We start from the raw sequence: 27593 nt of genomic DNA on the forward strand, positions 1-27593 counted from the left end.
GCAGTCAATCATTTGTATTATGAAATGTTCTCTCTACGCTTACGTTGCGATTGCGTTATTTATCTTAGTTTTTTTATTTTTAATCCAACTGTGTGGTATTTGTTTATGCAAATAAACCAATTTGATTCTCTTTTTCGTCTACTAAGTTTATTTTACGTAAATGTCACGTTTCGCTGTGATTATTTAATATTCTGACACGAGAGAGTAGACGAGGGTGAGAGCGCTTCATATCGAACATCTTTTCTTTCGTGGAGTTTTATTTATGCCTCGAGCTATGCAAATTTCATATGAGTTCGTTAATTTTTCCACTCTTCGCATATTTTTGAGTTGTGCGGAAATTAATTAATTTGCTTTTATGATTAATATGTTGGTGTTTTATCGCGGTTTGACAGTTGTCTGGGAGCTCTTCTAACTTTAAGGGTATATGACGAACTATTGGATTGTAATATATACAAACTAAAGTTAAGTTTCTGCTACGTTAAGCTAGTAACTTCTTTAAGCTTAGTTCGTATGGTTGAGGTAGAAAACATGCCTCAAATAATGATAAGAAATACTGCGAGTTGGCAGCTCTTGTGCGTATATAAATGTGGCTTCGCTCTCGAACCCGACTGTCATTGAGGCAGGTGAGTGATGCTCAATGAGCTTTGAAATGTTCTTTAAAAGGACTTTTTAGTTTAAATATCCGCTAACTATTTCTAACTTCAAAGTTTAAGTCTTCGGTTTTATTGCTCTTTATATTGTATTTTCAAAAATATGTTTGATAAGTTACATTTTCGAGAAGTTTTCGACAGTGCAAAATACTTCTGGAATTACGAATTTATAAGTATAAGTAAGACATTGATGTCTAAGACACACCACGCTCTGGAAGGACAATTGTCGAAAATATCGATAAAATAATAGAAGTCATCGAGTCCGGTAAGCATGTTTCAATTATCTAGTTGTTACACTAGAAATATTACATAAAAAAACCATTTGGCATCAACTAAATAACGTTGGATACAAAAAGGAGCTCGATGTATGGGTGCCAACGCAAAAGAGACTCATGGACCTAAATTTCAACTGAAGATCGCTGCTGAATCATGACAAAATCAATGCATTTCTGAAGCGGATGATAACTGAAGATGAAAAGTAAGTCACTTATGACAACCGCAAACGAAAAGGTGGTTTTCGAATCGAGCTGAGTTAGCGCAAACCGTGGCCAAGCCAGAATAGACGGTCAGGCAGGTTTTGCTATGTATTTGGTAGGATTGGCAGGGCATCGCTGCTTTCTAGGACCAAACTTTTAATTTGGACCTGAACTGTCAAAAATTGTGGCGTCTAAAGGAAGCAATCGCCAAGCGGCGGCATGCTTTTGCCAAGAGTAGATCAATTGTGATACATCCGGACAACGCCAGGCCCCACACAACCATAGTGACTCGCAATTTTACCGTTTTTATAAGTTGTAGGTAAATTCTCTTCTGTTGTATATAACCGCAGTTCTCTGCTATTGCTCTCAGCTGCAATTATTTCAACAGAGAAATTCATCTCTGGAAAGCTGTCCACTGCATCGAACAACGAGCAGCTAACACTTCGAGGACAGGAAGTCGTTATATCTCACGACTGTGCCTTTTTATCACGGTTGTTATCTTGAACGGCTAAAACGGCTGTGATTCGCTTATCACTAGACCAATGTTGCCAACAAAAGATATTACAAAATACGTGTAAAACGGTACTTCATACCTTCGCTCTATGAAACTTAGACACCGGAAAGAACTATGAACATACAAATTTGTTACTATAAAAATTGATGAACCATTCGAGGTACAACACTCGTGTCAATCACGCCAAACAAGCGGTTCTAACAATTCGAAAGGAGTTGAGCACGTTAATGGCAACAAGGAGCAAATCACATATTGCATGCCAATTTCGGCACACACTAGCACACATGCCACACATAGAAATATGTTAGCCAAGACAGCTTTCCCAAACAAGAGAACACAATAATTTCGGCGCTGCAGATAAGCAGGAAGCAGTTGAAAAGTATCAGGTAGTTGGTGTTAGTGCTACGCTTGATCGTTATCACTAAATCAGAGGTTAATAGAGCTGTAGCGCAGCGCGGCGACACCGAGCGCTCGGCAGGCAGGGCTGCAACGCGATTTCGTAAAGGTGAAGATTATACACTTGCACGCGCCACGCGATACCATGCGATACAAGGAAGAGGTGGCATGTGGCAGCGAAATAATATTGCACCGACACATGAACCGCAGCGCGCGCCAACAAGATGTTGCGCCGTTGCGCCGTTGAGGCGTTGCAAGTAGCGGTGGCTGCAAATAGTTGCGCCTCACAATGTCCATCATTTGCCAGCCACTTCTAAAATGTTTTTTACTGCAAACAGCACCTATTTCTAGGGTTCAAGCACTTTGTACACGCTGCGCTGCGTACGCTGTGTTGTTGCCATGTTGCAGCTCATTTTGGCCACTCCACTTGTTAGCGCGAATCCATCAAACTAAGCGACATGATAAAATTTTCGATTATTCTAAAGTAGACAGAACGCTACTTCACCTGCAGCCAAATTGCAATACAATATCACAATAGCTGCCATGCAACATATACATACTCGCATGCATGCGCCTACGAAAGTCGTACTTGCGCCACATGCGCTGCCACCTTTTCGTTTTGCGCCGCATTTTACGGTTTACATCATTTTCGCTAAATTACTTTAATAACATAAATATAATCATTTGTTTTAGAATGTTTTTTACCGCGAGTGTGCGATCACTTCGCCGCGCTTTGATTTCCAGCCGCTGATCTCGACCTTGCAGTTAGTTGGCCTTGTTGCTGCTGTTGTTGTTAAAAGATTGCCGCAGTTGCCGCATCTGTTGTTTGGTCAGTAATATTTATCGCTATGCGCGAGTATCGCGATCGTTTGGTAACGTTGAAAAATTGAAAATTGTTGCACCCATAACTGCACATTCGCTTTGGGGGCACGAGTTGCCGCCTTCGCTTCTGCTTTACTACTCAAAGTCATAGATTAAGGAAATGTTCACACTTTTGGTGGTGGCTGCGGCAAAGTTGCTGAAATTCTGTATGTGCTGCGAATTTATTATACTACGAAATCTGGTGTCGGTTTGGAGAGAAAGCTTGATTAAGATTTTGCTTATAAGAGATTTGAATAAATTCTATAGCAATTTGTTTCAAGTTGAAAACTTGGAGTACAGAAGCGTTTTTACTGAGTTCGGTAGTTTATGATTACTTCTTCTAGGAAATAGTGGTATTGAGATATATACAGGTATATCTCTTAATATGGATTAAGGTTATTACACAGGGATCGATCCGAAGAGATCCAGTGAGCTTTTTGCCCTTAGTAAGACTAGCCTCTCCCTAGTTGTGAAAGCCCTAACCATTGTCCTATCAACGTCCACGTTTAAGATTGAAAAGACAAGGTGGATATATCTCTATACTTTCTTCTTGATTGTCTCGCTCTTGCGAGGTCATAGCTTAAAATACTCAAACCTTCAGTTATCCCACCGAGCAGGTGGGAATAGAAAGTAAACGCCGGAGCAACATTGTATTGGCTCTTAAGGCACTTTGCTGGCTTATAAGATCGAATACAGGCGTTCTGTTTATATGGCTTCACAAAGCAGACTGCATATAGTAGTCCAAGTGCGATCTCTGGATCAGCCATTGCACCTAACCTAACCTAACCTGTCTATATATGATTGGAAAAACACCGTCTATGTAATTTTTATAGTCGTTTATGGTGCAAAGCAGATATTAAAGAAGGTAGATTTTATAAAACATATAGAGTTAATGAGTAACGCTAAAAAAGGCCCGAACATCATTATCTCGAGTCTGGAAGTATTTGACTGTACGACTCAAACAAAAGGTAAATCAAAATGCTATAAATATGGACTGTCGGACTTAGACCTACTACAGATCCCTCGGCTTATAGTCTGACTCGTTCAACCGACTATAGTATGCAGGTTTTTTTTCGAACTTCTTTAAAAATGTATGATTCATACCTATAACTCATCCAGTTATACTGAGGCTATAAATGGAGAGATAGTTCAATCATTGCGGATCAGTTGAAGAGCATTTCTATGAGCTCTGACTATTTTTTACAGTTGTTGCTGAGATTTTGTCGTCATTTGCAGCAAATGGCTTTTAATCATATTACGCAAGATTTATTTAATCTCTTAGAAGTATAATACGTACTTATATCGCATATGGAAGCAAAGATAAGTAAAGAAAGAAACGTAATAGCAGACAAGTTGGTCGGACCGGTACCGCTATCACCATAAGCAGCCCAAAGTCTTTCGTTTCCTTCAATGGTTACTAAAAATCATCTCAGGTCTTGCAACATCTCAGATCTTAGAATACTACCAATAGACCATACTATACGATGCTAGACAGGTAAAAAGGTTTATAATTTTAGGAAATGAAGAATGATGTGATAGTGGTAGGGTTTATTCTCATTGATCCATGAGAAAGTTAATAAATTGGAAACTAGCCTACTAAGTATGACAGGATATTTGCTATGATACCTAATATTCTAATCTTAATAAATTACTTAGAATTAACCAACTGAACAAACCAATTAGAGAATGGCATTGAAGGCGTGTTTACCGGAATTGACCCGGCAATTTTATCCGACAAGGACTAGTAATACCATAACCTAAGCCTGCTTGAATCAGTAAGTAGTAAGTAGTAAGAAGTATGTGTTAGGAAAGTTTCTGGTCATGACAAAGCTTTTAAAACTGTTTTCGCCTATAAACAGTTTTGTACCTGAAACTGTTTCATTCGTAAAATCTGTTTAATATCATATGCTGTATTGATTACCGTTATTCACTCACACCTACTTACCATATTTCAGGAGGAACGTCTGTGCCTTAAAACACATACATACTTCTTATATACATACATATGTATGCAGCTATGTAACTGAAAGTACCCATATTTATTATTCATTAAATATATCAAAGGGTAGTTAGTCTATCGAGGCACACCATTCTGGCACTCATTTGCTGCTGCCGTTGTCTTATTAAATCCATACTCATAAATATTCATAGGCTGTCATGCAATATATAATATTTGCTTGTTGTTGTTGCCTGACTTTCGAAACATTTTTGGTAATATGCATACCACAAGCATTTCACCACACAACGAATCACATGTCACTGTTGAGAGTATGTAGGAGGAGGAGGTGGAAAACGAGGAGAGGGAGAGGAGCAGAAGAGTTGAATTTGGAGCTAGAGTTGCTTACATTAAAACAAATACTGCCGTTAAATGACGCAACAACAACAAATATCGAGTTGTAAGTGAAAACGTATGAAAAGCGCAGGAGTAGACGCCATACTTTTTTCGTTTATAAGCGTAAAGTCTACAAATGAAATCAATGAATGAATGTCATAAATATGCATAAGTGGAATTATTTTTATTTTACTGTTGATTTCTTTCATTAAATGCATGACGACAATATTTTTTTTTTATATGAGGAATATTTTGTAATAAATGTTTGCATAAAGACATGGAATAAAGTCAAGCATGCAATGGACAGGCACTAATAGACTTTTGAGGTATGTATATATGTATTTATGGGAGTATGTATGTGGTTTTGCATGTATGTAAATTTCTTATGTATACACATTAGTCATATACTTGCACTAGGGTGAGACAAAAATAATAATTTTATTTTACTTTAAACTCTGAAAAATTGCTTAGTAGACAGCTCGAAATGTGTACTAAAACTTTAATTTTTTTTTTCAATAACAAAAAAAAACAAAAAAAAAAACTTTTAATTTGGGCTGCACCGAAGTTATAATACCCTGCACAAATAAAAAGTTTTCCTTACAAAAACTTGATTTTGTTCGTTTTATTTGTATGGCAGCTCATAGTGGTCCGAAATCGGCAATTCCCACAAATGAGCAGTTGCTTAGGGAGGAAAGAACGTGTGCCAAATTTACGTATATACAAACGGACAGACAGACAGACATATGGATATAGCTAAATCGACTCAGCTCGTCACGCTTAGCATTTATATACATTAGGGTGGAGCGAAAAAAATTTTTTTTTGCTTAGCCTGAGGGTAAAATTTATGGATTATAAAAAGGAAAATTTTTGGAAAAAACATTTTTTTTAACATCTCACTTTTAAAGTAAATTTCGAGCTACAATTTTTTTTTTTGGACAAAAACAAATTTTTTTTGTTTTAAACTCTTTACATTTATATAAAAGTTACCGAATTTGACGGTTTTTGACTCAAAATTTATTTCAACGCTTAAGGAAAGCAGGTTGTCGTTTAAGACTTTTTTAAAAACTCCAATAATGACCACAAAAATTTATTTTAAGTTGATAACATTTAACTGGCCCGAAAGAGGATTCTCCACAGCTTCTAGAACAGTTACCAAAAATTTTTACGAAATAAAAAGAGAGAGAGGAGGTCCTCTAGATGCTAAAACAAATTTTTTTTCCAAAAGTTTTCTTTTTTTATAATCTACAAATTTTACGATTCAGGCGAAGCAAAAAAATAAAAAAAAAAATTTTGCTCCACCCTAATATACATATTTTATGAGGTTCGACATTTTCTTTAGGGTTTTACAAACTGCGTGGCAAACTTTATATACGCTGTTCAGGGTATAAATATGTATTTGGTAAAATTGAGAAGCGGAACACCTTCTTAATAATATTCAAAGTCCATATGTGGAAAGTATTTTTTGTTAGGTAACTACCAACCAGTTTTTCAGAGTATAAAGTGAAAATAGAAAATTATTTTCTTATGACACACCCTAACTGGCACGCTTAGCAATTCAGTTATTATATTCGTGAATATATATGTATTTAGGTATTAATGAATATGTGAGTCTAAATATATAACTAACGTACGTTCATTGATTCATATCGATGACGCTAATCATATTTGGAGCAGCAACAAAAAAACAACAGCAAACAATTAAAAAAAAAATTGTAGCAAGACACGTGAAAATTGTCTTATGAGGGTTGACTACACCCACCAAATAGCGTATAGCTATATTTCTGCTGTCAAAATGGCTCATTGTTTGTGGTGAAAGTAAAGAAAAGCAAAAACAAAAAATTTATTCAATGAAAATATAATTGGAAAGCATTTGCAATAAATACGGAAATTAAATGAGACTAACATAAAAATTTATGTGTCTGCACAACTAAAAATAAATACAACACAATGGCATATATACACAATGGCATACAATATAGATATGTGTATGACTTGCCGCAGGCGCTCGTTCATATCGCTAAAGTGGCATCTACATATCGTGCGTTTGTTTAATTGAGTTCACTACCTTTCACAACCTATGACATCCGCTGTATGCAACGCACAAACATGTATATGCATATAATATATAACGGATATGTAAAATATATGCACACATTCCGCAAGCACCGTTAGAGTGCCTTACTTTGATAATATATTTTTTCCACGCGATGTTTGTCATACTTATTAGCTTGGTGAAAGCGCAAATAAGCGCCGTTAGAGGGTGCTTTCACCTTCGTCCAAGTTTACACCCTTTGCTCACAGTGCGGCGAAATAAATTTCGACAACTGCCAAATGATTTTAATTTTAGATTACCGTTAGACATAATAAAAAAACTCAAATATAATTTGTTGAAGCGACATAAAGTAGCAAGTAAGCACATATTAGTAGTATGTTAGTATATGCATATATGTACATATATATTTTTAATATGTAACTATATATGAATGTAGATGTGTGTAAGTATGTACTGCAACAAATTACATAAGCTTCAACATGCATGTACATATATGAGATTAGTGAACTTTCACAAAAATTCATTTTAATAGCGGAGTTGAGGTACTTGTACACATTAGGGTAGTCGTAAAATCAGAGCGATATGGCAGTTTCCGACAAATTTGCAGCCATTTGCGAAGAGAGATTCGACTACTTATCGCTAGCTCAGAAACTGACAGACTAGTACGCATATATACAGACAGCCGGACAGACAGATATACAGACGGATATGGCTAAAATACATACATACATCGACTCAGCTTGTCAGGCTCGTTTTTTATTCATATACTTTTATCACTTGCCGCTTTAATTAGTGAGCTAAAAAAGTCATTCATATGCCATTTTAAGTAGCACCCTAACGTATATTTTTATAAATATATGTTAATGTGCGTAATATCTTATAAAAAGTGAATCATTTTGGTTCACCCTAATTCAGAGACTTACTTATATGATAGTATGCATTTTTCTATAAAATACACTTTCTTTACTCATCCTCTCCTGCAGGTGCATACGTTTGTTAAGCAATTTCGCAGAACACCCCAGAAATTTATTCGTCCGCAATTGTTTACAGCACGCGATTTTCTCAAATTCACGAAATCTAAAAACAAAAAATATATATACGGAAGTCAATGGCTAATAGTAGCGGAAACACTTTGCAATCAGAAAAGTAAGGTTATGGGTTTTTGTAACGAAATGATTAACGGCTGGAGAACAAAATTATTAAAAACAAATGAAGCTTTTATAGCTTAATTGTTTGTCATTTTATGATTGATGTTTTAAAAAACTTGCAAATTGAAGAACTGCTGCATGGAAGAAATATACAAAATAACAATATTTCAAACGTTCAGTGATCATAAATGAGCGAGCTTTTCACGCATGGCTCGAAGCTCGCAGGGTAGGTTGAAGCGCGCGTTTTCTGTAAAGTCCGTCAAGCATATTTTTAGGGTACCATATCACTGCAGTGTATTTCAGGCAGCAGTGAACGCCATTAGACAAATTGCTCCGAAGTGCAGCTTCTTTCGAGGAAATTAGTAGTCACTTCCTTACCTCAATAGCCTCAAGGTATTTCATTATCGCATCGTTTGAGTGCCTGGCCTTATCATAATCACTGGAAACTGCAAAGGTTATGTGCTCGCGCGGCACCCACTTATTGTACATCGAAGTGGGAATGAGCAACCCCGTGTCCTTCTGCGTGCTGACAGCAGAACGGTAATATTAGCGTTTACACTGTGCGCTTAAAGTCAGTTAAGGAACGTCTTTCCTGACCGTTAACAGCATCAAGCTACTTCATTATCAGACTGTTTGAGTGCCTGGCCATAGCGGAAACGCCAAAGCTGATGAGCTCGCAAGCCGAGGTACCCACTTATCTCGAAGTGGAAACGAGCGAGCTCTTCGTTGTACTCCTACATTCTAGCACAAGGACAGGTCCGCGTGAGCTTATCAGACGTTAATCGATGACCAGCTGCTGTGCGACTGCAAGATCTTACTGGCTTGGAGTAAAACGCCGGAGATTCGCTGACTTACTTGCTCTTAGCAAGATTCATATTACCGCAATCGTAGAAGTTCTTAGTGCATATTTTCCAATAAACAACCATGCGACAAGACTAAAACTTATATCGTACGCAAATCATTAAAGCTATATAGAGCAAGTTGAAGTAGAAATATGCAAGCGCACTCTGCTCAATTGTCCAGCCTTTACAAAACTGAGGTTGGCACATCTCGGTAGTCATAACTTTGGTAACTTCGGCGACCCAGGAGAGTTATCCAAAACTGATATTAGCTGCCTCAAGCTGCGTTAGACTCAAAGCACTTTGATATATAGAAGTTTTAGATATCACAACCGATCGGCGATTTACGCTGTCCAAGCGAGAGCGCTGTTGATGCCTGTAAATGAATCGGTCTTTTAATCTAACACTAACCTCAGCACTGACAACATTTAGCTTCTTCAGAAGCACCGCCTTAAAATGTAGAAGACTCAACTAGACTGATTTAGTCTCAAAAGGTAGCCCACAAACGGTCACACCACAACATAACCTCATTTAACCATCCAAATAAATCGATATTTTGTTTTGCGACGAACACGTTCGAATATTCAACACAAATTAAAGATAATTTATGAATGTGCTTGTAATAATCATATGTGGACCAGTGCGTGTGCCTTTGGTATGTCAGTCCCTAACCACAAATATAAACACACATATAGTATATATATATATATATATATATATGTACGATTATGTCCAACAGCTGTGTAAATTGCTGCGGACAAAGTGCGAGTGCCGAGAAAAGGTCATCTGAAATTTGTCAAAGGTCCAATCGACAACAACAACAACAAGTTGGACCAAAGTGGTAGCAATAAGTTTTGTAATTAATAATCTTGAAGAAAGGACACACAATTGTATGAAAAGATTTCTACAGTCCAAATAATGCTGCGGAGTAAAGGGTATTATAGAAAATTTATTTGCATAATTTGTAAAGTATCCCTCTCTGAACACACACACACACACAGCATGTGAGCACGAGAGCGACATGTATGCGGACATAAGTGATGAGTTGGGTCTGAAGTAGAGAGATGGTGTGTTGTTGCTTAGGTATTTTGAGCATGGGTTGTTGCTATGCATTGTATTACATATGTGCTGTTATATATGCACAGTGGTACTGGTGGCACATTATCCGCACCTCGAATAGTTGGGTGAAAAGCTGAAAATGTTGTGTCAATTTGTTTTGCATTTGCATTAAGAATTTCAATAGCTTTCACTGCACTCACTATTTGCGCATACATTTTTGACGCTTTAAGGGATATGACAAGGATATTAAATAAATATTTTATATGCGGCAGCTATGACATTAACCGGCCACAAGCGAAAATATCTCATTTGGAAGCTCAAGAGCAAAAGAAAACAGACAAAACGAAAAGAGTAAAAAATATACGAAAAATCAAAATTTTTGCTGATGTGGCATAAATGCATAAAATGTGACTGCCACACTTGCAGCACCGACAAAGCAGTCGGCGCCAACAGTGTAGTCCACAACAGCGTGCAAAGTGTTTGGACGACTACATGCCACTGCCACCAGCACTTATATGTATATGTTTGCATGTAAGTGTGTGGGTGTTGATGGCTTGCTGCCTTGTTGACTGTTGCAGCTCGTACTGCATGCTTACGCGATTGCACAGTGGGCTATATAATGTTCAGAATTGCCGGAACAGAATCGACTTATCAGTATTATAAACGCTAATCGCATTTTCAGCCCAGCCCAGTCCAGCACAATGGATCCCCTTCGTGCGTTGCATACTGGGTAACGCTAAATTATCTGCGGACTTTAGGGACTGACAAAAAACTTCTAACGAACTTCTGATTGCGGATCTATTTTTTTTGAGGACTAAAGTTTTGGATTGATTGAACACTGAACTGGACGAGGTATTCTGTTATCGACTTCGGAGGGGTGAAGGCCTGAAGATATGGTTGACGGGTTAATGCCGATACTGCCGCTTTCGCCTTAAAACCCTGGCAGGTCGCACAATATGTTTCTCTTCCGTCATCATTAGGTTGATGTGGTAGGTGTAGGACGAGGTCGCTCTTTGCGTTGGTCGGCGCTCGGGCATGCGACTATGCGTCTTAACAGTGATAACCTTGCAATATAAATGCGACTAGTAGGTCAGAACCGACCTCAAAAGCGCACACTGTCTCAGGTGAATACCTGCTTGGTTCGACGGAATCATCAGACGGCTGGAAATGTAGGGATAATGTGCGAAGCGCAATCGCCAGCAGCAGCAGCAGCAGCGAAGCCTCTGCTAGGTTCCTGATAGGTTTGGGCACCTCAAAAAACATCAAGCGGCCCGGAAGAAAGCAGACGCCATCAACAAGTAAGCTAAAGTCAAGCCGTTTTTTTGGCAGCCAAGATTATAGCGCGCTCTTTGGTGGCGAGACTCTTCAGAAAGCTGTACAGCATGTCAGCACACTTGAGTGGGACCTATAAGGGGGCTTAGTGGCAGTAAGGAGAGTAAAGCTGCGGCTGCGGGTGAGTCTCAACCTTCGGTCAAGAGATAAAGGTCATCCGCTTTCACTCACTATACAGGGTTTCCGAGTTTCTTTCTGGATATTACAAATTTTATACAGGGTACATAATTAGTGTATAAAGAATTAATAAAATTCTCATACACACTTCACGCTTTCCAAACCACTGTCATTTGCATTATTGTATAACTGACTATGCCACCGCTTGGCACCTTATTAGCGCGCCCGGCTGAGTGCAGCGGTATTGTGTAGCATTTTTCGCAAGCATGCTTGCGCACTGACAAATATTCACGAAAAATATCGCGTGTTTATGCGGCAAGCATGCAACCAGTCATGGACCGCCCACTCACAACACATTCGCTTCCGAATAGTTCCGGCACATCCTGCGCTTCCTAAACCAGCCGAGTTTGCATTGTGCGCGCTACGCTCTCTCTCTCTCTCTCGCTCACTCTATGCAAAAAAAATTAAAAATGCAAATGCAAATGAGAAATAAATGCACAATACAAAGGAGCGCTCGTGTATTCAGCTGGCGAAAGTTCACTGCAAGCGCACACACAACGCCGACCGCATCGTAAAGGATATTCCTCGTTGTTATCCCCTGCTTCGGTTATCTAACTACTAGTTGGCGTTGTGGTGCATAAAGTCCGTTTTTTGGGTAATGCGCCGCAAATTTCGTGGTAGAAATTGAAATAAATTATGCAAAGTTTGTGTTGAGCGCTGCGCTTCGCTGCCAGTGCCTCGTGTAGCGCGCTGCCGTTGCTGGAATTTAAGAAATTTAAGAAATTGTAAATTTTTAAAATTTTCAAGTAAATTATCTGTATGTCTTGTCTAACGAAGTGTAATTTATTTACATATATTAGCTTCCTCTCATTCATACTTTCGCTTACCTTTCTTTATACGCTGCCAATCTACGTACACCCGAAAAAAAACGAGCGTTCGTCAGCGTTGATCCTGTTGCATGATCCTCTGTGATATGCTCAAAACACTTTCACCCTTTTTCGTGCTCATCTGGCACATTTATCTGTTAACTTCCGTTTATTTATGAGCCTATCAATCTCAGGTACCTAACTGCATATATATTTACTAATTCATAGAACTACATACACATATCCTTTTCTTATGCAAATTAGTCTCTGTTAATTCGAAATATTTTTTTTTTGCTTCGCACACTCATCCTTGTTTACTTCCCGCCGCACAGCTGTTGCCGCAGCTGTTTCACTCAGTGCCCATGCAGTACATTGAACTCTGAACTCTATTAGTTCGCCCAGTTTGTTTGTAGTTGTTATATTCTTGTTGGTTTTATTCGGCAACAGCGTTCTTAGCGCTTCTACAATTAATCTTAACCTTGAAACTGTTCTAACATTCCTCAGTTTTCATTTGGTTATGGAAGGATCCACACATATCTAAGTAAAATTTAATAATCAATTCAACTTTCTTTATTAGCCTAATAAGATTGATTTTTTCTTAGTTCGTTTCCATCTAATGGTAGGTCTCAGATAGCGGCAGCTTCGATAAATTCAGTCTAAACCGTGAAAGTATTAAATGGATGAGTGGGTTTGACAGAACATGCAGAGAGATGGTTAAGGAAAACCGGTAACTGGTTGCATGTGAGACAAACCGAGAAGGTATTAAATGGATGAGTAAGGTGAATGAAAAGCGGGGATAGGTTGGATTTGAGACAATAATTTGCTACGGAGTATAACCCGGATAGATGTTGAAGGTGATGCTGCTACAGTATCTCCACCGAAATTGTTTAAAGTTTCAATGTGCCTCACATTTTTTTTATCGAATTCCATATTCACACACAACGAAGGAATTATATAAAATGAATTAAAGTTTAGTGAGGATTTGATACCCAGAACACTGTTATTGGGAAGTAAATTTAAGACGTTGATGACTGACTAACTGCGGATGACGAAAGGTGTTTATCTCTAGGACACCTCGTCCGGCAAATATGGTATAAGATGAAGGATGTGCTGTTGCTGTTCTTAGTACACGGCTTCTTCGCTTGAACGGAGATTCCCATTCCGCAGTTATTGAGACTGAAGTACCAGACCTAGCAAACTCAACAGCCTTGCAGTTTCCTACAACACCACTGTGGTCAGGCACCCAAACCAGTCCAATCAAATAGTAATTTGTTGCTAGAGATAGCAAGTTTACACATCCCTTCACTAGACTTGAACGCACAGTCAGCGAGCTCAAGGCTAATAACACTGCCCTACAACCAGAGTGGATGGATCTGAAGCTGGCTGTGCTCCATAGCAGTATACCTATTACTTTATTTATGGCAGTCTGCTCCGCTTGGAAGACGCTGCAGCGGTGAGGATACCTAAGATTGGAGCTGACGTACAGTGTACTGCTCCAACAACCCACTTTGATTCATCTACTAAAAAGCTCACAACGAGCCCTGCCCTCAAAGGTATTCAAGCAGAAAAATGACAGCGCGGTCTAGGCTTGTTTACCTTTCGAGGTATTTTGGAATGAAAGCAAAGTGTGCGAGGATTCCAGCGTGCCTTGGCTCACACTCATCCAAGTAATCAGCTTCTCTGAGTCTGTGAGAGCAGCTTTAGCGGCCATATACCTACGGGTTATGTCCACTGGTGCTATGTCGTAAAGCATTGAGCGCCATAGTTGGTGTGGTTCGTAGTGCGTCACACATACAGTTGAGAGTCATCCATTGAACCCTTGCCAATTTTTTCGGGAATGTAATATATTCCAGCGCCTTTCATCGTACAAGAATTTCATAGAATTTCATTAAAGGATTGACTATGGTTTCATAGAGATAAAGAACTACTTTTGGTAAGAATCCCCACCCTTCACCAATGGCTCGTCTGCTGCAGTACAGCGCAACCGATAATGAAAAACTTTATAATTACGAAACTTGTCTAAGATTACTAGTATAAGTTGGTTATTTAGTGAGATCTATATATAATATATATATAATATAAATATACATTACTTTGCTAAAGAAAACGAACCTCAAACATTTACAAAATATTTCGTTGTTACTTTCCAAAAAAAAAAACACCGAGTTTTGGTCATATAATTTAATGTTCATTATTTCACTTATCAAAATGAAAATATCTTCATTAAATACAATTTTCACAGATATGTTTGGCAATTCAAAAAAATGTCAACAATAAAAATCTGCAAGCGTCTGCTTCAAAGAGATACAGTCGTTAGCTCGACCAGCGCCCAAACCTAAGAGAACACATAAAATAAAATAAAATGACCGCAACAGTAAATGAAGTGTGTAGAATTCTCGCTTTAGACCAAGCGCTCATGAAAGCCAAAAACAGAAGACTAAAACGAAATATTCAATAGCCAAAAATAAGTGCTTACTATTGACTACCAAAAGACATTTTTCTTCAAATACACTTGACAAGTAAATAAAATATGCAAAATAGAGAATAGCAAAAAAAAAACACAACTTAAAGAATAGAGAACAGCGCACATGTAAGCACCGTAGGGAAATATAATATTAAGTAATGGAATCTGAGCTTACTCCCGCTTATGTAAATATATTAAGTAAGTAGACGAAATACGCAAAGAATGGGAAGCCAATAAAAAAATGTCAGATAAGCGCAAAGGAAGTTACCAAATGAGTATTGGAAAAATTGGCTTGGGCTATGTTGCGCTAAAGTAGCGTTTTTAGAGAGAATGAATGTCAGGAGAAAAGCAATTTCTGCTGAAATCCATAAAAACATTAAATTAATAAATGCCAACACTGAAAATCAACGGAAAGGGAGCATAAACGAATGCTGTAAGCTATTATATTTTATATTTTGTATATACATATTTTGTAATTCGAAATGTGAAACATTTTTGGTTGACTTGAAATAATTTCCAGAAGACCTCCATTTTCAGATTAATTTTATTATGAACAGAGTTGCAAACCTCTGAGTATTTAAGAAGGCCATTTTTAAACGTCTGCGACAAACGGTTTTTTCGGCAACGTCGTCGTTAGTTGATACTAATATGTACTTGAATAGACTAGTGGATTCGAACAGTAAAACAAAGTAAACTCGAGGAATACAATAACTCTTAAGCATGTCGAGCATGTCTCTAAAGGATTTCAAGCTTGTTTCCAGTATTTTATCAGCGGAATATCCATCTATCATGCGAAATAATTCAACTATAATTTTACATTTTTTTTTTTGATTTTTCGAATAATTTTAAGATACGGCTTTTCGTTATACATAATTAATGTATAGTCCCCAACATTCGCGATTCGCTCTTTGTATAACATGAACAATTCATACTTGATTGGCCGATGCATAAATTATTTGACGAAATGGTTTCGTAGTGCAAGAGAGTGTTAGAGCTTTGGTAAAGAAAATATGGAAAGGAATTTTAATTTAGAAAGAATTTTAAAGAGGGGGCGGGCGGAGTTTTTAAGGGTCAAGAATGGCTTAGCTCGCTTTACAGCAAAACTACGCGTCCTAGACGAAAAGGTTATATGGCAATATTGTAGATAATGAGAAGATCTATAACTTTTGTATTGTCACTTTTTTCACTTAACCTCAAAATTTATGTGAAAAATTTAAAATACCAAATTTTGGGTAAACTGAAACCAAACCCAATACTTTTTATGTCTCATGAGAAGTTCCGATGGAGCGATTACAGAGTTGTTTATAAGAAATTTCCTAGATTTTGTCAATGAATAACATAGGTAGTTTTTAGTAGTTTTTCGCGAGAGTATGGGAATCTCACATAGGATGGCAAGATTAGTCTTATGACAGGTCATATAACTCAGTAAATTCAAATATTTCAGCTACGCTAGCAATGTAGCGTCGTTAGAATGAACGCAGCAGAGCCAGCTCAATAATATGGTAGTACAATAGTTTGGTCAGAAGATGGTAATATAATATGAGTATGGCAGAGGAATAGAGAGGCCTCCACGGTGTGTGAAATACTAAGTAGAAAAAGCAAGAATTGGCTTTATTTCAATTTCACAAAAATTTGGGAAAAAAGTGTCTACACTGGCTGAAATTGCTTCAGGAACTACAATATATTACTGTTTAAGAAAAATGCAATAGGGAATAAGGCTTAAAATTTGGCTGCATTTTTTCAAAGTGTGAAGAGGTGTAAGAAAGTGTAACTCTACGCCTAAAACTAAAGATGTAGTTTATCTCTAGACAGACTATATAAAGAAATTAAGATTGGCTAATCGTGATACCATTCCTTACACACTACCCTTTGGTCTATAATATTTGGTATGATAATAAAATGATATTAAGCGGTGAATGGCTGCGGACGGGGTGAGTAGTCAGTTGCAGCCCAAACCTTATTGATGGCGTCTCAAATATGAAGGCAAGCGCTCTGCAAGTGATGAGATTGGCGGCTGTGGCATTGGGGGTGATGCTGTTTGATAAGAGCGACGGAAGTGACGGCACAGCCGCTACTAAAGTCAAACGAAAAACGCCGATATGGCTTGCCGTGGTGGCGGTCCGCGCACCATCTATCATAAAATACGCATTCGAAGCGTTTATCTTTTGCGCTGCTGCTTTCGTGGGGAGGATGCGCGACCGGCATACGCTCTATTGTACCCGAAGAAATCAGCCATAGTGGGTAAATATGCAACATGCGAGCGCGAAGTTCACGTTCAATGATTGTGTGTGTATATTGTTTTTGTGTGCAACGCTTGGTTGAGTGGGCGCAGAAGATGAGTGCGAAAGCAAAAACAAATATTCATGTAGAATATTTTAAACAAATAGTATGGCTTGTTATTACGCACTAACGGGGTTGCGCCTCAGAGTGTGAGTATATGAAATTATGGAGCTGTAATAAATTGGATTAGTTCAAGTTGACGCCATTTTGTTGCTGCCGCCGTTGCCTGTAAGAATAATGAAAAATTGAAAATGCTTGTGGAATGAAAAAAATGCAAACGCTTCGTTTAGCATATTGATTTTTCTGAGTAAAAAAATGTGAAAATATTGCTGTTATTAAAAGTTAAGTAGTAAATGTGTTGCAAAGGTTGCAAATTTTACTTGATACTAGAAGCTTGTGAAAATCGACAGTCTCAGTGTTTTGCCAATTTGGTTGAGGGTTTCTGTGAGAGTGGCATTACGAAATATTGTATTATAAACGATGTCAGCCAGACGCGCCATCACTACGGGCATGATATCATACACGACCTCGTTAATGAACCCAGCCTAAATTGGCACTGCGACGGAGTAAATGTAAGCCATGAGGAATTAAACACATTGTTCGCATTCGCCAGTAGAGAAGAATGTACCAGTAGTTCTGTGTGTTCCAATGACGAAAGCTACATATTCACCGACGCAACAAATGTAGAAATAGGGGCTTCTTCGGTTATAATCCATACGCAGCAGGTAGGTGCAAACTAAATGACTACAATTCAGTCTTTCAGATCGACATTGTCGGCATAACAAAAGGTGACAACTGGGCTACTGCTCTAACCAGCAAGTCCATAAACCTTCTAGCCGACAGTCCAGCCGCTATTAGGGCTATCCGTAGCGTTAATACTACGTCTCACTGTGTTAGGTTATGCAAGCATGCAATAAGTACATTCTCAGTAGGTAACTCGGTTATGATCATCTTTGTAGTTAGTCATATAGGAATAGAAGAAAAGAAAAACAAGACAGATGAGTTGTCCCGCTCGGGGAAACATAGCTCCCCGAAGCTGCCCTAAGCCATTTAGCTTCTTCAAGGCTTTCTTTGAAGCAATGTACTCTAGAGGAACACCTCAGCTCTTGGAACACTCGAACAGTCGAACTGATCACTTTGATATATTTATTTATATACATATATGTATATAACTATATTTATCTTGTTGCTTTCTATCTACTACTCATATTTGCATTCCTCCAAAAATTGACAGTTAAAATACCCAGCATCTACATTTGAGACACACGCTTATAAACAACACTAATCAATTTTCAATGCACAAATTTTATGTATTTTTATATATGGTATATATGTATAATATTCCGATTGCCTATAATTTGCATAAGAAAAGCGCATTTTTACCTCCTCCCGACTTCATCCTATCACGCATGCTTTTATGCATGTAATTTTTGTTCGATTGTCGGCTGCATTTAATTGCGTCAGTTTATTTGGCTGCTGGTGTCATGTGAAGTGCGCGGCATTCTTTGCAACCTTGCCACATATTTGTCTATATTGTCGCGCTATTCATAGATTTCCAAATTCATTTATGCAAATGCGTTGCTGCCTTCATTAATATGAATGTTTGTGCTATATATATGTATAGTTGTTATTTAAGTGCAGAATGCGCAAGCGCACGCAGCTGCCACATGAATGTTTGTCGGAGTTTCGATAGATGCTGCGCGAATGCTGTACTCATTTGGTACATTGTCTGTTCTTTGTTTTTGTAACACTTGATTTGAGTTGATTGGAAAATAGTTAATTTTTAGGTATAAGTAGCTTATGCAAGAATTGAGCACTGATAAATTGGATTGTTATAGGAAAGGTTTTTTAAAAAAAAATTTTTTAAATAAAAATTTTAAAAATGTTTTTTTGATATTTCGTCAATGTAAATAATTTCATATTTTTAGAATTCTGTCTTCATATTTCTTTTATATCTTATATATGAATTATTTTTTAATTTTAATGCGCCAAAATGTAGGCAACAATTATTTATCAGCATCATTTTTTAATAGAAATCTTTCCGTTTTTGGTTGGTAATAAAATTATATATAAGTTTTCGTATCATATACTTGGTCAAGCCATAAATTCTGTTACAAAATTTACAGTGTATACAGCAAGTGCAAATTCACAGAAAAAGTAGCCTTTCTTATACCCTGAACAGGGAATATTAAGTTTGCCACGATGTTTGTAACGCCCAGAAGGAAAAGCCGGTGACTTTATAAAATATATATGTACATAAATGATCAGCATGATGAGCTGAGTTGATTTAGTCATGTCCATCCGTCTGTCCGTCCGTCTGTCTGTATATATACAACCTAGTCCCTCAGTTTTTATGCTATCGTTCTGAAATTTTGCACCTGTCCTTTTTTCACTATGGCTCATTTATCGGAACGGCCGATATTGTACCTTTATAGCATAAAGCTGTCATACAAACTGAGCGCGCAAATTCATGTTCTTGTTTAGGAAACTATTTTATTTGATGAGATATCTTCACGAAATTCGGCAAGGAATATATTTTAAGGCAGTGGAACATTCTCTGAAAAAATTGTTGAGATAAAAAAAAAAAATTGTTAGATTGAGATATCTTCACGAAATTTGGCAAAATATTTTAAGGCAGCGGTACATTCTCTGAAAAAATTGTTGAGATAAAAAAAAAATTGTTCAAATCAAAAAATTTTGAAATTATTTTCTATTAATTTTTAATAAATATCTTATATAGAATTTAACCGCATATACCCAATAAAAAATTGAAAAGTGTTGTATGTTATTTATGTATGTTTGTAACTCCACATTTTTGTCCTCATTTGGTTGCCATGAAACGGAATTCATTTTGTAATCAAATCAAAGTGCCAGCGTACGTGTAAAAGTATAACGCAGCTACGCGCCGTAAGGTTGACCGTAGCAACCCTTTCACGACGCACGACTGGCAACAAATGTTACGGCGATGGACTGAGGATGCTGCCAGGAAACGCACGCACTTATAGTGTATGTGTGTGTATATGTGACTATTTACAAACTTAAACTCATTATATGGTGTATATGAGCGCAAATATATATACTTGTATATATAACATATATTGTATTTACATAAGCACACACGAAACGGAGCGTCAACTGTCGCCACGCAGTATACACACACTCATATGAAAGTATGTAGGTATGTGCCGCTACGCAGATAAATTTTTCGGCTGTGGCAAGTACATACGTACGCTAGTTGAATGTAGCAATGTCAGTATTGTACATAATGTACTCGTCTCTTAATGCATACGCACAATTTTCCCCGCTTTTTGGGCGACATGCGACAACGCGCTGTAAGCAGCTCAGCTGCACGGGGTGGGTGAGGAGGTGGTTGCGCGTGATGTGCGAAAGGGTTGAAAATCAGCGCTCAAAATTGCGTGTGTGACAACAAAAAACACAACAACAACAATGAAAACAAAATAACCAACACAACAACAACAAATATATACATCGTAACAAGTACAAAAAGCCAAACGTAACGAATAGCTGGACCAGCCCATTGGTGCGTGCGTAGCGTTGCCAGATCGCTAGGAAGACGCTTTGCGTATTTTGCACATTTTGCTTATATTTCTTTATATATGTAAATTTATGTATACATATGTATGTTTATATAGTATATCTCCCGGCAGGATTTCCATCAGCACCTCAGCACCGAAATTACGTACGGTAGCGCGCAGGTGTGCGCAAGTTTATTATATTTGTTGTAATGTCGCTTTCTGTAATCAGTTAAAACAAGACAAAACGTACACTTCGGTTACACCGAAGCTAAAATACCCTTCACAGATACAAAAATTTTCTTACAAGAACTTTGAACGTTCAGTTTGTATGGCAGCTATATGCTATAGTTGTCCGATCTGAATAATTTCCCCAAACAATGTACCGTTACTTTAGATAATAATTGGTGCCAAATTTCTTGAAGATAACTCGTTAAACACAAAAGTTTTCCATACAAGCGTTAAATTTTGTAAGTTCAGTTTGTATGGCAGCTATATGCTATAGTGATCCGATATCGGCGATTCCGACAAATAATCAGCTGCTTTAAGAGAATAGAACGTGTGTCAAATTTCGCGTGGCTATCTTAAAAACTGATGGACTTGGCGCTTGCGTTACGCACCAGCCACCCACCAGTCCACCGGTTATCGTACACCAGCTGCACCCGCCGGCTTATCTTCAGCCTTTAAATGCTTAATTCTTATCTGCTTAACGCTGTCGCTTTTTTGTTGTAAGCGCCAAATGAGAGAGCAACTTTCACATTTCCAAATTCAAAATTTCAAATACTTTTGCTACTCACCCAGCGCCACACCGTAAGCCAACGACGTCAACGTCTGCCTCCCTATTGCCGTTATTATTGCGTTTCTTATTATTATTTTGTTAATACAACGGATTTTCATGAAAATATGAAAATTCGCTGTTCATCGGCGCTATAAAATGTAGTGGAAGAAGAGTTGTGGTTTTGCATTCTACTTTTCTGCTCAGCTTGCTTTTTGTAGTACACGGTTTCTGTTGGCCGCGTTCTGCGGTTGCGGTTCTTCGCATTAATCTCATCATGAAAATTAAGATGCCAAATTTTTCCAAGACTTTGTAATATTCGTGTATTTTTCGCGGTTTTTCGGTTTCCTTTTGGCTTGGCTTTGGTTTACAGTGTTGCCACCGCCGCCATGCTGACTTCAATGCGTTATTTCATGTAAGTATATAACAGTGTGTGTGTACATCTGCTTATCATATTATATATATGTTATTTGTTAATGGATACTGTTAAGTAAATAAATATAAAATACGTAAATTATATAGAAATGCATACAACAACAACGCAGTTATACGAGTTGCGCCATCTACAGCCTCATACATGTAATTAATTAAATGTATAAAAGTTCACTTAGATTATATATTCTTTTACTAAAACCTCCAACACTGTCTGAATATTCAAGATGGCTGCTTTGCGTTAATTTAATCACTGATGGTTGAGAATTATGCATTAGCATAGAAGCTTAAGCGAGCGAAAGTAATGCCGCAGCCAACTCATCTCATTATTAAAACTCACAGACTTTAAAAATCAGTGCTGTAGTCCTATAATACTATTTTCACTACTTTAAGCTTTACGCCAATCAACCAGCAATGGCCGAGGAGCTCGAAGACAACATTCAGCGCACTATAACCGAAATGCTGTTGCTGTTATTCCTAATTATTAGAAATGTTACGGAAAAAGACACGTCAGAGTATATGCAAGAGATCTCGCGTCCACCTTTCACTTTGGTGGAAATAAGCACGGCCGCGAGCACGTTAAAGACCAAAAAAGACCCTGACACCAAATAGCATACCGTTGCAAGTGCTCAAGTGAATCGCTACAGAACGCCCGCTATATATGTGTAATGTTTGTCTGGACGAGCGCATTTCGCCAGAGTATGAAAGCGACAGTAACTGACCCTGATAAGAAAAGGCAAAGGAGACCCAGAAACAGCTTCAGCATAAAAAGCGCTATGTTTGCTAGGTATAGCAGGAAAGCTACCACAAAATATGCTGGTGATCTATCAGAACGTTAATTGGACTTTCGACTAGGTAGGTCCAACAACGCAGCCGTTAAAAACGTCGTGCCTAGTCTGGAGGAATTACGTCGTGCTTTCGACTTCTCGAGGCCAATAGCTCTTCTTACTACAATTGATATAAGAATCTAAAAGACAGAGAACTACTACAAGTGACGGCACTCAAAGAAAGAAAATCACCTCTGGAGCAGCGCAGAGATCCATACTTGGTTCAGACTTTTGGAATGCCAGCAACGAAAGAATTTTAAACGTCGAAATGCCAGACGACTGCTACCTCTTGGTAGTTGATTAGGCAGATGACATCGCCGCCGTCATAAACGCACGTAATACCGACATAGCCAGACGCAAACTAACACAACTTATGCTGCGAAGACAGACATGGTTGGACTCACACAGCCTTAGCGTAGCCGTGGAAGTAACTAAGCTGATCCGGCTGCGAAACATTTAACGTGAAACTTAGGCGGAAAATACTAGCGAAGTTGTAGAGGATAGCAAACCTGAGCGTGGCCCCCGCGTTCCGTATTGCATCCGAATCCGCAATAGTAGTGATAAGTGGCGTTATTCCAATAGATTTACGCGCAAAATAGAAATAGCAAACCCCGCTTATGGAAGAAGAACGGAATAGAAATATATATGTTCACAAGACAATAAGCGAGGAAGCAAACACTTGAAATCTGGCAAGTTTGGTGGACAAGGGAGCGCACAGGAAGATGGGCTGCCAAGCTAATCAAAGATACAGAGATCTGGTCTAGTAGGAAATATGGCGAGATGAACTACTACTTAACACAGATACCCACCGGTCACGGGTATTTCCGAAAACAACTGTACAACATGGGAAAACCAAAAGTCCTGCATGAATTTAAAGAGTCAAACCACTAGACGACGCATACCATGTCTTTTTTAAGTGCCGTCGTTGGACAGAAGCACGCAGAACATTAGAAAACAAGCTTAGACGTAATAACTTAATGTTTACCATAAAATTGTAGGCGTTGGATGCACTGAGAGTAGAAACTCAACTGCAATAGGCCCATCTTGAAAAACTTGCACTGAAGTAATAAGAAAGCGGTCCAGAGGCAAAGCAAGAATCTATGATATAAGGGAGCGTTTTAGTGGGTACACCACTCACGTTGCCTGACGATCCTTATATGGCGCGAAGTCATTTTAAACGCTCCCTACCGCCCAAGAAAAAAAAGAAGTCTGTCAGTAGTAATAGTGAAACATTCTCTCAAATTAAAAAAAAAGTTTCAAAGTCGGGGCAGTATTTTTGAAACATAAAATTTTTTATTTTTTTCGTACATTCGACTCCTTACATTCAGTAATTAAAATTGATTTTTGCAATAAGCTCTTTCACAATTCAAAAGCATATATTTCGAGTTTTGAAGCAAATTTTGAAAAACCTAGGAACTATTTTTTTACTTAGAACACAATTTCTCGAAAAAAGTTCGTTAGGTTCATTACCCAACCAAGTGCTGTGCAGTATAACTATAAGTACGAAAAGTTTAAGTATTCTGTCGCAATCAAATTTTTAATATTCTGAGACCACAAACACTGAATGTTTTCTTCTGCAAAACTTTTAAGAAACTACTCATGCCTCTAAGAACACTGCAAGCCATTCCCCACTCATGTTCATATACTACTTCAAACATTCATTTACTGCCCGGCGGTGCTCGTCTCACACCTCATACTTTTAACGGAAGTGGTAGTCTCGCGGTGTGTGTTGGATAACGAACAAACAGGATATATACATATACAAATATACATATACTTACACATACTTATAAGGCAAGCACACGCAGAAGTACAGTTGAGTTTAAGCTGATGAAGAAAATGGAAAAATGAGAAAAGTTAATTTTCTTGAATTTCTGTAGAAAATTAATGAGAGTGCGTGTGCATACACACACACATCCATATATACACTCACACGAATACGAAATACATATGCAAATCAAATATAAATACGCGCACAATCTTATAGTGCAGATGGCTACACACACACACACACGCGCGCTTGAGTGGAAAAATCGTTAATTCATATGTAAATGGTGCGTTGCATAAGCGAAATGAAGAAAATGCGTAGAAACAAATAGAATAAAATTCACTTTTTTCTACTTCGTTTATAAGTAAAAAATCGTTAAGATTGAGCAGCGAGCTTTCCAGCATCTTAAGGGGCGAAAGTTAATGAGAATGTAAGCATTTACCATAGCTACACATACATACATACATATTATATGTATTTTTGTTGTTAGTGTGATTGCCGTTTTGTTTATCCTTGGCCATTGTTTAAATGTGAATTGAAGGAAACTGTTGTGGTGTGCATGTGTATGTATATGTGTGCATTTACACATACTTATACATCTTATAACATTTTATATGTTCTTGTGTTGTTTAAGCTGCTGCAGACAGGGTGGTTGGAAAGCATAAAGTTTAAGATTTGAAAATGAGAAAAGAATGAAAAAATTGAAATAAAAGCTCTTCTTTTATTATATTATATATTCTACTGAAAGGTATAAAAAGATATTTTTATTGATTTTGCACGATCAGCTTATATGGCAGCTATTTGATATAGTGATCTAATCTGAACGATATGTTCGGAAATTATAGCGTTGCTTTGGACAATGACTTGTGCTAAATTTCATGAAGATATTTTGTCAAATAAAAAAGTTTTCCATACAATAGCTTGATTCCAACAAGTGAGCAGCTTTTTGGAGAGAAAAGAACGTGTGCAAAATTTAGCTGGATATCTCTTGAGCTGAGCGACTAGTTCGCGTGTACAGAGAGAGCCGGATATGACTAAATCGACTCAGCCGTCATGCTGATCATTTATGGTATATATATATACTTTATAAGGTCTCCGACATTAGCTTCTGAGTGTAACAAACTTCGTGGCAAACTTAATATATAAAGATCCGTATAAAAATTCAAGCAGAGAATCGGAAAAAGTTATTTTGAGAAGTGAGGCTTAGACCAAGGGCTATACGTACAAAATTTATAAAACAAAACAGCTCTAATTAATTTTATTTAAGCGCAAAACATATTCAACAACATAAAAAGGGTTTAAAGTCTGCTGAAATGTCAAATGAATGGTGAGAGGATCTGGACTGATTACATTAACTTTTGGCATTAAACTAATGTAAGCTTGAGAACATGTTTCCTAGTAATTTTCTAAAGTTAACTTATACACTCACCGACATACAAGTATACGGCATAAAGTCTGTTAGAATAACGAGGTTCATTATATGTAATACTTGTAGTGTAAGGGAGTTGCGTTAATTCGTGGAACGATTTCCAAATTTTTTTGCATTAAGCCTAATCTTACACGGCACTTAATTTTGCACAGTTATTTTACAGATTTATCGATATGTAAGGTATAAAGCCAAACCGAAGTTTATAACGCATATATTCGATATATGTGGGCTATTCGTAGTTTTGATCTGATTTTAGCCACTTTTTCTAACGGAATGCACGGAATTTTCAACAAAACATATTCTCTGAATTTCATTAATATATATCTCACATATTGACCGATATATGAGGTATAAAGGCAACAGGAAGTGAGAATGTGGTTATATACCTAAGATGTAAGGGTGCTAGTGGCACTATTACCCAGATTTCAGCCATTTCGGACACAAGGCCACACTATAATTAGAAACACAAGCTGACCTTTGGTTCCGACAAGACGGCGCTATGGCATACAAGAAACAATCAATTTATTGAAGGAAATTTTTGTTGAGCGCACAATCTCGCGTTGTGGTCTCTAAGATCATGATTCAACAACGCTGTACTATTTTTTGTGTGATTATGTGACAATTGCTGCAAAAAAGTGGTCGAAAATTGAGCCTCTCGGCGTGAATTTCATCGAGTCAGCCGCTGTAATCACTTGCCCGGGAATTATTTTTAAAACATATTGGCAAACCATTAACTTTATAATGAAACTAAATTCTTGACCATAACATTGAATTATATGCGCTTTATTAGTTCTTGAAAACCACATGTCTAAAAGAACAGCCAAGGCACCATCATTCCAACTCATCAGTAAGCACTCACTACTCCCAAAGCTTGGAAACTATTTTTGAAACCACAAAAATGTTAAGGAAATATGTACAGAAGCAGTTCTTTTATTCGTCAGATGCATATTTATTCGATCATAAAAGTGCTTTCAATAGAGAAACCTTAAAAAATTAATTTTTTTCCTACCTCACCTTTTTTTTTTTAACTTTTACCCTCACTAATGAGCAAATATCATCAGCGTAAAACAAAAACAGCAATAAGTGCGTATCGCAGCAAACGCAGAAATGAGTAGACCGTAGACGCGTCTGTACTTACAAATCTATATGTACATAAGTATGTGTATGTATATATATGTATATATATATCTATATATTTTTAATGTCTAACTATGTATATCTGTTAGAAAAGCGCATGAAAGCCAACATTAAAAAATTGGAAAAATCACAAAAGCACAAAGCATGTCATAAAAACTCACGTATACATACATATATACACACATGTACACATACGCAAATGCGTGTGTTTAATAAACAAAAATTAAACGTATGCATAGATGTGGGTAGAAATCGGGTAAATATTGTAGTAGTACTTACAACAATAAGAGCAGACCTGTTTGTTG

Source organism: Bactrocera oleae, chromosome 4, assembly GCF_042242935.1.
Source record: "Bactrocera oleae isolate idBacOlea1 chromosome 4, idBacOlea1, whole genome shotgun sequence".
In the NCBI taxonomy this organism is placed as follows: Eukaryota; Metazoa; Arthropoda; class Insecta; order Diptera; family Tephritidae; genus Bactrocera; species Bactrocera oleae.